The sequence below is a fragment of the Tyto alba genome, unplaced genomic scaffold, assembly GCF_018691265.1.
Source record: "Tyto alba isolate M040663 unplaced genomic scaffold, T.alba_DEE_v4.0 Super-Scaffold_31, whole genome shotgun sequence".
Classification (NCBI taxonomy): Eukaryota; Metazoa; Chordata; class Aves; order Strigiformes; family Tytonidae; genus Tyto; species Tyto alba.
The window spans coordinates 1,437,568-1,452,651 of record NW_024881306.1 but is presented as its reverse complement, the minus strand read 5'-3'; the positions used below and the strand labels follow the sequence as shown (position 1 = coordinate 1,452,651).

Sequence of the window (15,084 nt, the reverse complement as noted above, 5' to 3'; positions counted from 1 at the left end):
GCAGGGGTTTCCCTTTCCCTTCTGCCCCACGGGAGAAGGGCTCACTCCGGAGGAGAGAGAGCTTCTCCCCATACTGGTGGCCCAGCCCTCCCTGCAGAAAGGCCCCAGGACTCTGCTGCTTCCCATCAGGGAGCCCTCCTCCCCTCACCCCTCTGCTCACACCCCACTGGGCACAGACAGACCCCCCCACTGCGGCCCCCGGCGTGGAAAGCAGCACTTCCCACCTCTTCCTCCTTGCAGTCCATCAAGGATTTCCTTGCAGAGGAAAGCAGGGGAACAGGAGCCATGGGAAGGGACCCAGGAGTTTCTCCATGCAGCACCACCATGTCCTGCCCCCAGAAACCCCAGAAACTCCCTGAGCTTCCCTGGCTCCTCCGACACACACAGCAGTTTGGGATCACCAAGGCCTGACCGTGCTGCGGGCTGACACCCACCATGTTCCCTCTGAGATCACATGGAGGCATCCAAGGCCACCCCAGCCCCTCTTCTGAATAACTGAGGAACGTCTCGGCGCCACTCTGTATTTCCCCCAAAACTGGGGGCAGAGGCAGGCTGCTTTGGTGGCCTCGGAAGAGAACCAGCTCCCTTGGGCTGCTCCCTGGGACGCTGCTGCTCCCTTTTTACTTGGCAGCAAATGACAGCACCCCCGCCCCGCTCAGGCCCCGCTCCCCGAGAGAAGAGTCTGGGGCTGCTCCCTGGGAGCTCAGCTTGCTCCAAAGGCAGCAAACGGACTGCGGTAGCTGCCTGCCAGGAGTCCTGAGCAGCTCTCGGGCATGGACACGCCTCTGCCATCAGCAGAACATTTCGGGTAGGTGCCTTTGAGGACGCTGGGCCTGTGGCGTGATGCTCGTGCCCTGGGACAGGAGGTCTGTGAGCCAGCCCAAGCAGAGAAATGCACTGTGGCACCAAAGGGGCTGGGCTCTGGGGGAGTCTGACAGCTTTGGTGGGACTGCTGGGCTGACACTGGCGTGCTCACCGGGACCTCAGCTCACCGCTCTTGTGTCTTCCCTAAGCACAGCTGTCAGCGCTTTGCTGCCGAGGATTGCCTGTGCGCAGCCTGGTGGGAGCAGGAAATCCAGGCTGTTACCTATTTTTCTGCAGCGCAGAGTCTCTCCAAGGCTGGCCTGAGCCCTGGGCCCAGTCTGGAGGACCAGGTGGAAGGACTGAACATCACCATGCGCGGAGAGGTGGCGGCAGCAGGAGCCGAGGTGCTGAAGGGCCTTTTGGAAGGCCTTGGCTCAGCTGGCAGGGGCCGGGCACAGAGCGTCTCTCCTGGCTCCGAGGGGACTCCTGCCCGCAGCTTTCTGCCTTGTTCAGGGCCCTCAGCTTGGAGGGAGCTCCTGTTGTTTGCTGGGAGTGTGGGAAATGCCATTCGAGTAGGAGCAGCTCCTGGTGCCCCAGAGCCCCCCGCCCGCTGTGTGCCCCCGCCCTGGGCGTGGCCCCCCCACGCATCACAAGGGGAACCAGTGGTGTCACGGACACCAGTGTCTCCCGGTGCGGCACTGTGCTGGCGCGGGCAGTGCTGGGGAGGGACAGGCTCTGGCAGGAGCACCCTGGCACGGGGACATCGCTGCCCAGCCTCGGAAGGCCTTGCGGGGCCTGGCTCTTCCCCTTGCTGAGCGCTTCCACAGCACAAGTGTCTGCCTGGCCGCAGCACGATGGGCCAGCTGCCCTCCTGCTTCTCCCGGTGCGCGCCTGCTCTGTCCCTCTGGCACCGGGCACGGCCTGTTCCCGGCAGAGCCGCGTGCCTCACGCCCGCAACCGTGTCCTTTGCAGGGGCGGCTCTGGTGGCAGCCAGCTGGGTGCCCTCGTGTCCCGACGGCATCCCGAGCTCCTCCGCTGCGACTGTGTGGAGGTGACCTGGTGTGGGAGGACGAGGAGGAGAGACCTCCTGCTTTTCCAAGACGCCCTTGCTTTTGCCAAGCGCAGGTAGGAAGAGAGGATGGCAGTACTCTCTCTTCCCACCTCCTGCCTCCAATACCAGCCCTCAGGAGACATCTCACAAAGCCCTCTCAGGCTGGGCGTTGCTCCAATGGCCCAGAAAGTCCCAGGGAGGCTTTCTGGGGAGGGTCGGCCGCTCAGAAACCAGGGCTACAAGGGTCAGGGGGTGTCGCCGGCAAGGATGTTGCCGATTTGGGTGAGCTGTGAAGCTGAGCAGCCCTTCCCAGGGCTCTGTCAGCTGTAGCGGCTCTCCCAGGGAGGATTGCCATGGGTGCCCCCCCAGAAGGCAAGCTCACCATCAGCCCCTGCTCTTCCTGGCTGCAGATGTGGCACCAGGTTCTGGCTGCAGCACAGGGTGCGTCTCAGCGAGCTGTGGGTGCTGTGCCAGGAGGAGGTGGCGTGCGGGTGTGCACAAGAAGACACAGCGTTGGGCCTGGACTGCAGCTGTACCCTCATCCTCGTCTGGCCCACCAGCCTCTGCGGGGTCACTTTCGGGTGAGTCGCGGTGACGTGTCACCCAGGCGTTGGGCTGTCTGGCCCAGTGCTCGCCTTCAGAGCCCAGCTGGCTCCTCAGGTCCACGGCACGGGGCGGGGAGGGAAAGCAGAGGCACCGCTTTGCTTGGGCAGCGTTTTGCAGCTCGGCTTCTTTTCCGAGCTGAGCCTCTCCCCTCTGGAAACAGCCCGTGCACAAGGTGTGCACTGTCAAAGGGGTGAGGCAAGGCGTGGGCTGAGGCAGGGGCTGTGTGCAGACAGGCGGTCCCGTTTGCTCCCAGGAAAACCCAGGTGCAGTTCTGGCAGAGCTGGGCTGTTGCTCCCCGCTCTGGAGAAGCCCCGTGTCTGCGACAGCGCTCCTCAGCCCAGGGGCATCCCAAAGGCTGCAGAGTTGCAGCATCAAAAGGGACTCCTGGAGAGACGAGGCTGTGTCATGAGCAGACCCTCCTTGGCTTTGACTTTTTTCTCCGGAGGGAAAACTGCACAACACCTATCTGTTGGCAGTGGGGTGTGACACTGGTTCTCCTGTCTCCTGCAGCTCGCAAGAGGTGAAAGAACTCTGGCTGGACGCCATCCTCAGGTAAGCCCTGCTGGAGTAGCAAACCTCTGGTGCCACCGTGGCCGTTGGTGGGATGCTCCAGCTGCAGCTGCAAGGCAGCTCGAGGGTTGGGGCAGAGGTACCCGCACTGCTGGGGCAGCTGCGGGGCAGCACTGCCCGAGCTGCTCAGCCTTGCCTTGGGAAAGTAACGGCAAGTCAAGATCCAGCTGTCTCCACTTGCCCCTTTTCTGCCTGGACTTCTTCTTTGGCTGTTTGGATGCAAATGGTGCTGGACGGGCTGGCAGGGGAGAGGGCAAAGCCAGGCTCAGTGACACAGAGCTCTCCCTTTGTCCATTCCCTGTGCACAGGCAAAGCAGCACAGCCCAGGGAACACGAGTGACCACACTGCCCTCGCTTAATCTCCTTGTGACGGTCTTGGGCCTCTGCAGATCTGTAAGTGTCTAAGTTGTTCCAGCTGGCTGACGGGAGTGACGCTGCTTTCTAGCACAGACCATCAGAGGAGCGTCTCCCACTTGGCCTTTGTTCTCTTGTCTAGCCGGTGACGATGACTGCCCAGATCATCGAGACTCTGGTTCAGTGCCAGGCAAAAGTAAGCAGTGGCTACCTTTCTCCACCTTGGCATTGTGTATGGGTGGGAGAGGCCTCAGGATAGGAAGGGCAGCTTTTCTGGGATGGGAAGCCATCAAGACAGAGGCCTCTTTCTCCCTGGCGGGGTTTGGGCAGAAATCTCCAGTGCCGGGGCGGAGAGCACAGACGGGCAGCCCGTGTCCCCTGTGCTCCACGCCAGTGACTGGTGCCCGGCTGTGGCTTCTCTGGACCACACAGCAGCCGAGAAGGATGCTGGGGCAGTGCCCTGTGGGCAGGTCCTGAGGAGCTGGGTGCAGCCCCAGCCTTGGGAGCAAACACCCCCCTTGGGGCACAGAGACCATGACTGCCCCCTCCTCAGGCTTGTGGCCCTGAACTGCAAGTCTGTGGGGCCAAAGGCCATCGTCTTCATTTCCCTGTGGGGAGAAGGATTACCACTTCCACACGGAAAGTAATCTGGGATGGATTCTTTTTCTTGCTGCCTGCCCAGAGTATCCCACATTGCTGTCCTCAGGCTCAAAGGCACCGAGAAGAAGACTGCAGTAGAGCCCTGGCCAAGCAGCAAGGGAGCCCAAGCAGCAAGAGAACCCAGAAGCAGCTGGAGCCCAAAGCGCCTGAGCCTGAGGACAGCAGAGAGCACGCTGATGTGCAGACAGGTAGAATGCTGTAAAGCTTTGAATTTCAGGTCCAACTCAAAGCACGTGGGTCCAGATGAACCTGGAAAAGGCGATTCATGGGGCATTTGGGAGCGTCCCCTTGGGTTGCGGTTCTCTAACCGTTGCCCTTGTAACATCCTGGAATTCACCGCTTCGAACCTTAACACACGGGGCGAATTAGGGTGACCTTTCCCAGAGGTTAGATGACCTTTCTTCAGTTTCAGTGCACCTCCTGGCACACAGGCCAGGGCTTCTTGCTTTGCTCTTTCCAGATGCTCCTCAGACGTGGCCTGAGGTTTGTGAACAGTGCCACTGCCAGCGCCCTGCCAAGCCTGCTGCACTGCTGCCCGGCGGCCCCCAGGCTTTTCTCCCTTGGCATTGGGTTTCTCCCAGAACGAGGTGGTCTGCGCTGAAAGTTTTGGTCTCTTACGGCCTGACTGATGCACGTTGTCTCGTGGCCTCTGTAGCGCATCTTTTCTGAGCAAGGTCTCTCAGCTCTCCCGTAGGAGACAGGTCTGGTTCAGACCAAGTGCCCACATTTCAGGTGTGCTCTCACCTCCAGGGCTCTTCTGGCCGAGGTAGGAAGAGAACGTGCATGTTCTTCATGGTGAGAGCCGGCGCTCTGGACTGAGATGACCGACCTCTGCTGAGTGACAATGCTGCCGGGACCCTTCCCGAGGGGGGCAGCAGATGGCATCAGAGGGTCGCTCCTCACTTGGGGTGCAGGGTTTTGCCAGTTTCCTTCAGAGGAATCATTTTGCAGCACATTCTTGTCATGTAATTTGGCCTGTGGAATCAACAGGCAGAGTCGTGGCTGTTAAAGCTCATCTGACCCCAACACGTGTCATTCCTTATGCCTTTGCTTTCCAGAGCTGTGTTCAGATGAGCCTGGGGACCACGGAATAGAGGCGGCCGTGGTAGGTCAGGCAGACGTGCCCCTTGAGCGACCACCCTCATTGCTCTGCAGCCTGGCAGAGGGCCGAGGAGCCATGGCCAGGACAGCCGACAAAGGAGAGGTATGAGGCAAAGCTGGGCTCACAAACCCTGTAGCAAAACAGCCCCTATCTGCAGTCAGTTTCTGTGGCAGAACCGAGGCAGCAGACTGCTTTCTTGGAAGCAGTCTTGCTCTGGTGACTTTGCCTCCTTAGATGGCTCATCAAGGCAAGCCTGAGAGCAATTTTTTTCTGTAGCTCGTACAGTTGTAAGTCAAGCACTTATCTTAGCTGTGTTCCTGATGATAATGCCCTAAACGAATACTCGCAAGGCTCTGAAATTCCAAAATGTATCCTTCTACCTTAACAGCTAAGTAGTAGCGCACCTGCACCCGTGATTTCCAAGCTCTCAATATGAGTAATTCCCAATCAGGAGTAAGCAGAAAAGGAAAGCCTTTATTATTCATTCTTACTCAACCTTACACATGTGTTTTGTCAGTCTTGCCTTCTAAGGATATAGTCAGATTTCCCGTTTGTTATAACAAACAGGGTAGAAAAACACCCAAGAATGCTGGAAAGTGCAGAAAATCCTGGACCACCTTCCACTTGCCCCACGGCTAACTGCCATCTCTGTTTGCCACGCCAGTAAAGCCACGTGTCTGGAGATCAGGGCACACTAAAGCAGCAGGAAAGGCTTAGTCTGGCCACTCTCCAGACGCTTGCCAGGCTTACCAAAAATAAAACCAGTACATCAAGGAAGAAGTTCCCGTCTAGCCCACAGGGGTTTTCCTACTGCACAGGTGCCATGCGAGCCTGCTTTCCAGCACTTTCTCCTGTGAACGCTTTTTGCAGAAATAGAGGCTGGAGGGACCAGGTGCTGCATATACTGATGTCCTCAGTCATTATGTTGTTTGCCGAGTCGTTCCTCCAGATCAGAGAAGTGACAGCTAAAGCCTGCATGTTTCACAGGCGGCGTTGTCTCGGCAGGAACCTCGCGAACGCCAGCAGACAGAACCGCTGCAGGCACGGGAGGAGACCTGTGAGAAGTCGGCAGCTCGGGCGTTTGCTCAGCAGGTCTTTGCTGAGCCCGACCTGGTCTTGAACAACCTTTGTGAGAGCAACCGTTCTAATGACCCCATTGAGAGAGGTTTGTATTATTTTTTTTTTCTCTTTTTCACATGTGAATGTAGCAATGTAACAGGCAGAATAGCCGTAAAACGGACTTGCCAGTCCTGTTCTGTAGTGTTATGTGTGACAAGGAGAAAGTGTTGGTTGCAGATCTTGGGTAGGGTCTTCTGATGGAAGTGGGAGCTGTGGGGAACTCAGGCCTGTTTGGATTCCAGCACGTAGCAGGGAGTAATGAAGACAGGCAGGCATCCCACCTCCTGCAGAGGGCCATGAGAAGCTGGGAGGATGGGAACCCCGTCTCCTCGTCCGGTCCTTACTGCTGGATGCTGTGCGTGTCCCAGGTGGTGTGATGGGGAGGGGATGTGCAGCCTCCTCCCAGTTCAAAGCTCAATGTGGCCCTGCAGATCCCAGCTGGATCCTTTCCCCAGTAAAGCAGGCAGCAGAAGGGAGCTTTCCTTGGGCTGCTCCTGTGTGGACCCTGATATCTCTGGTGCGGTGTGAAACACCCACCCTGGTCTTAGAGAGGAGCCAGGCACCGAGCTGTCAGGTGCTTTTCAAGCCGACCTGCTTCTCGGCATGCCCAGGCACATCCTCAGCTTCTTCCACTGACTTTAGACCTCATGGTCATGGAGAGAATGAGACAGGGGCAGAGGGAGAATACAAAAACAATCTCGCAGGAACAACCTCATATTAAATAGAATAGGAGCAGCATTAATGCTTCCTGGAAACACACTGCTTATGCTGTTAAAGATGGGAAGTAGAGACGTAGCTGTGAGTAAAAGGTTTCTAGGATAAATTAATCTCAGTCTCTTAAACATGCGGGTCCTTCCAACAGTGAGCATTACAACTGAATTCTCTCCACTTTTCCAGCTGCTTCTAATGGCTTTACTGGGTGTTTTTACACAGTCAGGCCCTCTCTCTCCCCCCGGGCTCTCTAAATAAAGCCATCTACAGAGACAGTGTTCCAGTTATTCCTCTAGTTGCTGCAGCAGAGTGGTGACCATACATGTTCATATTTTGGTCTCTTTCCCACGTGACAGGGTGTTTTTGAAGGCAAGGAAGCTCACCAAATTTAGGTGCTTTACGTTTTGAGCACAAGCTGTCTCTGTCAGCACTGTTTTACTCACAGCTGTGTTTCACTGTGTGACTATATGCAAAACCCAGCATCAGGACTGATAGATGTATGTATATACATAACAAGGTCATGTTTATGCAGTAAGGAGAGAGGCAAGTTAAGTTCCATGGTATCTAGACTTTGGCAGCTATGAAATAGTGCTGAAGTTGCAAATACAAACGAGTTACACAAAAAGACTAAACTTTCATAAGCTCATCTACATCCTGAGTTGTAGGAATCCTGTTCTTGTGGTCAGCTGGCAGTGTTCCTGTCACAGATATTCCTTGACCTTTTTCCTTTCTCCCATACTGTAATCTTACCATTTAGATAGCCAATGGACAATAAAATGCACACAAGCAGGTTTGAGCTTTATTCTTATAGGAGGAAAAATCTTCAACGCTCTAGTACAAGCAAAATGTTAATAGCAAGGCCAGGAGACCATCCAAAAAGGTATCCGACCACCTGTAATGGCCAGAAATAGCAGACTGGGATGCCATACACCAGGCATCCATGTGGGGCTATTGTGTGGCCCTGTGTAAGGAATGTATATGCTGTCTCAACACACATGTATACATGCATGACGTGGTGTTTCAGTGCTTGCATCCTGTCCCAGTAGAGCAAATATACCTAATCTGCTCTACCCGTCAGCGCTCTGAATGCAGTGGGATATATGGTCACTGTACTGTGTCATTATCCTTGCACAGATCCGTGCAAAGAGCAGAGTTAAACGCGGGCTACTTCCACACCCAAACGTGGGTGCGATGGCTGCACCACACGGGTGGGACAAAAGAATGTGTTTCTTGAGAAATGCTAACCTCTTTCATGGTTAACGCTGCTTCGGTGGGCTCTTCTGGGGCTTAAACGTGTGAGCTTTTGCAATCACGTTGTCCCAGCGACAAAACCAGTCAACAGGCATCCCTAGGGAGCTGTCAGCCGGGAGAGCGGCGTTAGGAGAGGTGAGAGGCCGTGTTCGGTCCTGCCCGCACTGCTGCTAGGCACGGAGTTTCACCGCTTTGGTAGAGTGTTTCTAAGACAGAAGTCCCAATTACCCAGGAGAATCTGTTGCAATTAATATTTTATGGATAGATGCCATGATGTTTTTCTTAGGGATGTTTACCAAATGGGAGAAAATATTTTTCAAGCTCTCCTAGTACCAGTGCTGTTGAGCTCTGCTCTACGCAGAGCTGGCTTGAGCATAAGTAGCACACTTGGAACCGATACTGGCAGTGACCCCTTTAATTTTTAAAATGTTCTTGAAGAGCCTGTAAATAGCCACATGCCTAATTTTAAGCAAAAGTAGTCTCCTGTGCTCAGAGTTAAGCTTGTGTGTAGCTGTTTTCAGAATTGGGGCCAGACAGGTTAATTTATGCTTTGCAGACACATCGCTGGGTCTCAGATGCAGTTCACGCTCTCAGAAAGCTCAGCCTTTGGGGTGGTTCCATTTTCAGGCTCTGCTCACTCTTACCAGCCGTGCCTAGCTCGGCAGCCCTTCCCAGCACTACGCTGCAAGCCAGGCGGCTCAGGGAGAGGCTATTATTAAGGCTCGTTTCCTCAAAAAGCTTTTGATAGCGACATCTGGTTATGATGTGTTCTACTTAACCAGAGACAACTCTTGGCTAGGGCTCCTCTTCTCTGTGCCACAGCCAGGACGTGGCTTTGGAAAGCTGCTGGCATCTTTAAAGGGGTAGAATGATATGGGGGCCTGAACACCAGAGGTATGAAATCTGTATGATGTGTTTACCCATTCGGGTCTTGCTTGGAAAATTAGATTTGGGAGGACCGTGATACCAAGAGAGCATTTAGTATCTTAGTCTCTTAGATGGGAGCATTTTGTTTATCAGGAAAAGACTGTGGAAGCTTCAGACATTGTGTCCCACGGTCATTTTGGTTCCCCAAGGAGGAGGGTCACTGACAGCTGCATCTGTAGGAATTATATAAATACTCTGTGACACAAAGAGGCTTTGCTGCTTTCCCTCCCTTCCCTTGCAGACTTGCAGGTGGCTCTGATTTGGTTCCAGCTGTGGCTACTTGGGTCTGATCATCAGGGGTGTTGTACTGGCATGGAGTTGATTAGCGATGGCGAAACTGGGCCCCTGGGATTACCCTTTGCACGAGCTGGGCTGTGCATTTCAGCACTCAGCTCGGGCCGAGGAATATCTGGGCTGGGCTGAACGAGAGGCACAGAGAAACAGGGGCTGATCCCAATGCTGGCACATGGGGAGGCTGGGAAAGTGTTGGGTTAAATCCGAACAGGGCTGATCCTCAGACCGCTTGCTAAGAGCTGCCAGAAGGTGAGGGTGGTTGGTGGATGTCTCACCCTCTTTAAGGCTGTGAAGACACGGGTCCCGGCTATGGAGGGGTGCAAGACATCCCCACCGAGTCCTAACATGGCTTCTGTAGCATCAGGGGTTCGTGTCCAGATGTTTCTCCTGCTCCTCTGGAAGTGCCAGTTCTGAAGCCATGTTGAAAATCCAGTGCTTGCCCTTAGGGATGGTTGAAAATTCATGCAAGTTCTAAAGTTCACCCAGCACGCACAAAGGGAGAATGCTTGTGATTTGCTGTTATTTGGAAAACAGTCTTTGTGTTCTACTTTCCATCATGTTTCCAATCTTCCCTTTTCCTTTCCAGGGAGTGAAGCCAATTTCATCTCTCCAAGCAGCACAGGCACTATTTCAGCGCATGAAGTCCCCATGTCTGCTGCTGGAAGCAAAAGATCTTTCTCTCTCGAGTAAGCACAGCAGTTTTTTCCGGGATAGTGCAAGTGTTGCTAGTGCAGAGGTAGACGAGTAGGTCTGGTCTTGCAGCTAATACATACAGCATCAGTATTGTGAGTGTTAAAACAGTTTGGGTAACACTATGCTCTCAGGCAACACTAACACAGATGAGAACTGTGATACGAGAAAGAAACAAAAAAGAGCTGTATTTGGGGGAAAAAAAAAAAAAAAAAAGAAGGTTTTTTAGTTCTAAAAAGTTTTTGTTGTAAAAGTATTTTAAAGTTAAATGTCTCATTTGATGGCATGGCACTGAAACCAAGGACAGCAGATAGTAAACTCTGCACGACAGCCACAAACCAGCTGTTTCCTCAAGGATGTTGATTTTCCAGAGGAGCCTCTTGTGAGGACACTGGGGAGCCCCAAACGAGTCAAGCTTTGTATCGGTCTATGGGAAGTCTCTTTTTGGCAGGACTGAAGACCTCTAGGAGTGATGTTCTGTGACGGTTTGGGTTTCTTCCCTTTCCAGGCGATCAGGGAGATACATTTCTTGTGGTGACAACCACAGCATTGAGCCACAAAACCGAGAGCAGTACTTGAGTCATCTGCAGCAGAAAGAAGTTACAGTACAGCATTTGAAAACAAAGCTGAAGGAGTCTGAGAGCAAACTTCAGGAAAGGTATATTTCACTTCAGAAACCAGAGTTAGAACGATTTACTCAGGAGCGTTTTGGGGTGGGAATCCAGGACCTTTTTCCTCATTTTCTGACCATGTAAAGATTTCATGAAGAAATTTGAAATATGATCAGACTGATTAGTTGTTTCAGGTTTCATCGTGATGCTCAGTGCATACGTACCATGCGGCTTAGTTAATACAGCTGTTTGTCTCTTTTCCCTTTCTTTGAACTTGCCCAATAGCATATTTTTAAAGAGTAGTTTTTTACCAGGCTGATTTAGCACTGCGACCTTTTCTACATCAAGCGGTTTTTACCTGCAACCATGTATTTGCTCCATCTCCTGTTCCACCTCGCTCAGAGACAGATGGCTACCAATGTCCCCCTTCTCCCCTAGTGAAAGAAAAGCTCTTACACACACCAGCGTGCCCACTGGTGGTTTTGCCCCTTGGGGACTGAATGGTTCACAACAGCCCTTTGTATGGACGCGAAGCAAAGCAGTGACACACAACCCAGGCGGGCACAGAGCGGGCTCTGCACGGAGCCCCAGGGCCAGAGGCCCAGGGAGCTCTTGGTCCCGCTCGCATCGCCCGACCTCCGCATCTGCGCGGGCTGGATCTCACGTGGGGGCCCCCTCTCCCCACTCCTCGCAGGCCAAGGCAGCAGCCCCTGGCCCCACGCGGGGCTGGGTGGGTGCAAAGCAAGGCGGGGGCTGCAGCCCCGAGCCGTCCTGTGCCCGAGGCCCGTGTTGGCTCTGGCTGCAGGTGCCGAGCTGCTGGCAGGCACGGGGGACGCATCCGGGCAGCCGCTTCCCATCGCCTCCAGGGCGAGGCAGGAGGCCGGACGGCAAGTGCTGCACTCTTTCACTGACCGTCCACAGCACTGCCACTGCATTTTGCTTTTGCTGCAGGGAAACAGAAATAGAAGAGCTCAAGGCTCAGCTGGCACGGATGAAGGGAGACTGGGTTGAGGAAGAGTGTAAGCATATGGAGCTGGAGCTGCACTTCTGGGAATCGAGAAGGGAAAGTCACGAACTCCAGCAGGCTGTTGAAAGCATGAGAAACAGCTTGGCTGAGAAAGGCAAAATAATTCAGAAATACTTCATAGCCATAAGCATTGCAAACAAGAAACTGGAAGCTTTGCTGCAGGGCCTGGGGATGGCTCAGAAGAGCTCTGTGAGAGATGAGCAGTGCCTGGAGTCCACGTAGGACTCAGAGGGGAAGCCGTTAGCGTTGTGTGCCACGATGCCAGGCAGCCTCACCACGGAGGACCAAGCTCTGGAGGAGGTGGCAGACAGTGGGCTGCTTCTTAATGAGGACACCGCTAACGGGACTGACTCATTTGAAGAGCATTTGACCGCCACAACTTCTGGGTCGAGCGATCCAGCTCCCTCCAGTTCTGCTGTGTATCAAGAGATGCTTGAAAATGTTCTGGATGAAAAAACAACTTCTTCTCAGGAGGAGGAGAAAATCAGCAAGGTGATGGTGGAACAGGCCATCCCAACTGACCTGGTGCCATGGAGCCTAGATGCGGAGTAGCTCATTCAGAACATCTTCAGAGCTCGAGATGCCTGCCCTCTAATCCCACCTGCTTCACTGAAGGAATTGGGTGAAATTTCTCTTGGAAGCATCCGTGATTCTGCTACCCTAGTGGACTTAACTCCAAGTGATCCAAACTCTGCCGTCCTCTTGTCTCCTATGGAGTCTCCATGCAGGAAGGTGGAGCATAAAGTTAATAAAAACCGTTATGTGAAAGAACTTGATTTTGCAGAACCTCATCATGCTGAAGCCTTTTAGCTATGTCAATACCCTCTCTCAGACAGCTTGAGTATTTCACTAGTCTTGTGCATATACAGGGACTGTAACCGAAAATGTACATTGCTGGGAGTCTTGAAACATCTTACAACAATAAGTCCAGGCGTGGATATGCTCTGAATATTAAGACCTGCCTCATCCTTGTGACGCCCAGGTTCTTAATTACTTGTGCTGGCCACAAAGATCCAGGACGGTTCCTTAAGCATTGTATTAAGGGAGGGAAGGGAAACCTAACAGACAAGTTGTCTCTGTCTCTCTCTCTTTCTCTCTTCTCCTTTCTTTAACAAATTGTAACTAGCTCCAAGTAAGCATGGGACTTGTTTACCTAGTTAAGAAGTTGCCATTGAGTATTTGTATCTCACCACTTGCCATGTCTTTTGTATTAATAAATTGTTAAACGGGTTGGCTGGTGGTGTTTCACCTCAATTCAGTATGAGGGTATCTCAAACTTGGTCGTAGGTCCCAAGGGGAGGGAGGCTGTTTTGAACAGCTTCTTTTGGGCTGCAGCATTTCTAAATTGTCGTCACGGACAGGATGCCCTTGTGATACTGATCCAACCAGAAGGGATCAGGGCCCTTAGCATGGCCCCTTCTTTAAGGAAGTGCCTGACAGGAGAGAGGACAGTGGATCTTCTTGGAAAGATCCACACTGGGTCCGTAACCACACACGTAGGCTGAATACTTTAGCAGTAACCCTTTTGTATTGTGTAACAGTTGTTATCAGGATCGATTTGGGCATCCAACAATAGCAGAGAAGCCCCTTCTTGAGAAATTGAAGGGCTATAAATCCCTGTCCTCTCCTCTTGGCATGCCTTGGGCCCAAAAGAATTGGCAAGCATTGGTGGACAGGATCACGCTTTTGGCAAAGGAGTGAAAACTGGGATTGGGGAAAGGAAAAGCAACCATCTGTGCTGTTCTAGGGGCTGCGTTAATTGCGGCTGGAAAGGAAAAGCAAGCAGAGAAAGAGACAATTGAGTGCTTGCAAGAGCAGATAAGAAACTTGAAAAGTCATCTCACTGCTGAACATAACACTCCTCAGAGGCTTCATGCAATTTTGCCAAATTCACTAGACTGAGAGAAAATCTTCCAGTATGAATTGCAAGAAAACAGGCAGGTGTTTGATGAGAGGATAGATCCGGGGCTCCGATCAGGATAGCGAACTGGGATTTTCGGGTTTGGCCAAAATACAGGAAAAATACTCTCAGGGCCCCTGACAAACTGAAACAGAGTAGGACTGGAGAGTCTCCCTCACCAGGAAAGATCATATTCTGTCGAGCCAAGATGAAGCTAGAGGATACTGGGGACTGTAGGGCAGGGTTTGGCTTCTCTCATCAAAACCCCCAGCACTGCACAATTGATAGAAGGAGACTGTGTTGCAGAATGGCTCAGAGACAAGGGTCCTGAGCCCACCGAGCAATTGTATGATCAGAGCCTGCTCTAGCTGCTGATGCTGGGCCTCACTAGGGTTTGCCTGCAGCTGCTCGCAGCTGCTGATACATGAGGAATGTCAAGGATGCTTCGGCCTTGTGTACTGTGGTGTGTCGAAAACAGGTTAAGGGGAATCCAAAATAGTGGTCTGAGAAACCTAGTGTTACGGTAACAGTGGTCTGAGAAACATTGTGTTATGGTACTGTTGTGTATCAAAAACAAGTCAAGAGGAATTAGAAATAGTGGCCTGAGAAACTTAGTGTTATGAGAAGCTTGTGCTGTACGCTAACCGCAAGTAGGTGGACCGATGCGAATACGACCTTTAGAGCTTAAGCCAATCAGCTAGTGACTAGTAGGCATAATAATTAGCATTGTCTGTATAAATATATACACCTGGAAAATAAAGTTGAATTGATGCTCTATCTTTCACACTGAACCTGTCTTGGCGTGTCGTTCGTCCGCGGCTCCGCAAGATGGCACCCGAACAGGAACCTGCATAGAAGAATAACACGGACGGAGCGGCGGACCCGGAGAAACAGCAACGACCGAGGAATTCGAGAACGGACCCGGAGAAACACCAAATACAGCAGCGTTCAGGGTCCACGAGCTGAGACGAAGAGGCACCGGCCCCAGCAGCCCAGGGGGAGTACGCGGAGAGAAGCCGGCTGGAGCGGCCCCAGAGAGCGGAGGCGGAGCGGCCCCGAGACCAGAAGTGAGTGGCCCCGCGAACGGAAGCAGAAAGGCGCCGGAGCTGACGTGGTAAGGAGCCGACTGCGGCAGCCCCGGGGGCGGACGCGAAGGGACACTACAGGCGAACGCTGAGCGGCCCCGGGGGCGGACGCGAGGGGGCGCTGGAGGCGAGCGCAGGGTGGCCCCGGCAGTGGAAGCGGGGGGGGCGCCGGAACTGACGCAGAGGAGTGACGGAAGCTGACGCGGAAAGGCGCTGCATACAGCGGCGGCAGAAACAAACGCGGGGAAACATCAGAGACAGCAGCGCCTAGCCGAATCAAGAACGATCGGACAGTGGGCCTCCGACAGGTCGTTCCGAGGAG

At 53.3% G+C, this 15,084-nt stretch overlaps 1 pseudogene; it reads left to right on the top strand.

Annotated features, from left to right (window-relative positions):
* The first annotated feature begins 773 nt into the window (after positions 1-773).
* On the top strand, positions 774-12,618 carry LOC122154105 (annotated as a pseudogene).
* Positions 12,619-15,084: the final 2,466 nt, after the last annotated feature.